This window comes from Lagenorhynchus albirostris, chromosome 3, assembly GCF_949774975.1.
Source record: "Lagenorhynchus albirostris chromosome 3, mLagAlb1.1, whole genome shotgun sequence".
Taxonomy (NCBI): Eukaryota; Metazoa; Chordata; class Mammalia; order Artiodactyla; family Delphinidae; genus Lagenorhynchus; species Lagenorhynchus albirostris.
The window spans coordinates 32,582,768-32,583,728 of NC_083097.1; the positions used below are offsets into that span (position 1 = coordinate 32,582,768).

Genomic DNA, 961 nt, shown 5'->3' on the forward strand with positions numbered 1-961 from the left:
TGAGACCACAGGCATAGGGCACCCCGAGGGGCAGGACGGCAGGGGCCGACCATCTAAGGCGTAACCACCTGGTGGTCAGGCTGGCTTGAATTAGGGAAGAGCACGGAGCCTGTAAGGCGGCTGACGTTTCCGTTACCTGGAGACGTTACTTCCACAAAGCCGATAAAACTAGCTCTTGGATTTGGGGTTGCTGCCACTCTGAGAGCTACTGAAAAAAGTCCTTGGGCCCATGACAGCAACAGCATAGAGTGGTAATAATGAAGACACTCACCAATAACTTGCTTAAAAACCCGCAAAGGTCAATGCCATACTCAAACTAAAGAGAGCCACCCACCAGCTGCAAGTCGGCAGGTGAGGCCAAGATGCGAAGAAAAGGAAACAAGACCGCCTTGCGAAGGTACGGTGGGCGGAGCCAAGGCTGCATGAAACCTCGCGAGAAAAACAGTCCTTCACTCTGGCAAACCAAAGAGGAGCAAAGTGATGAAGAAAAGGTGAGGAAGGCAAAGTCTGCCCTTTGTTGTTATGAGAGGGGTGGACCATTCCCGGAGAATACCAGGTCCAGGTGTGGCGTGAATGGAGCAAACTCCTATTCCAATTCCCAGCTCCAAAAATGTGCTCCATTTACTGTATTGTCCTCAGATATTAACCTGATGAGAGTAGATACTACACTTGATCGTAGCCAAAAGGCCGGGAAGCGATTCTTTCCTGTAATTCCTGAGCCATTATTCCAGTCCTATTTCCTGCTGCATCTAATCAATGATGTGTTGTTATAGTATGCCTATTGTTTTGGTCTTCTGAATCCATATCTTTTTTTCTCCTGAGATTAATTTTTTTCTTTCTTGTTATGTTTCCCATTATTGAGAAGTTGTGAATGGTCTTGCTGAGAAAAGCTGATAAGGACTGACTCAGATAGATAGTTGGTATTTTGAAAGGAGACCAACTACTTTCCCCACCCCCAAAA

The 961-nt window shown here is 46.9% G+C and overlaps 1 pseudogene; it reads right to left on the reverse strand.

Moving 5' to 3' along the window:
• Positions 1–526: 526 nt before the first annotated feature.
• On the reverse strand, positions 527–699 carry LOC132518956 (U2 spliceosomal RNA; annotated as a pseudogene).
• Between the last annotated feature and the right edge of the window lie 262 nt (positions 700–961).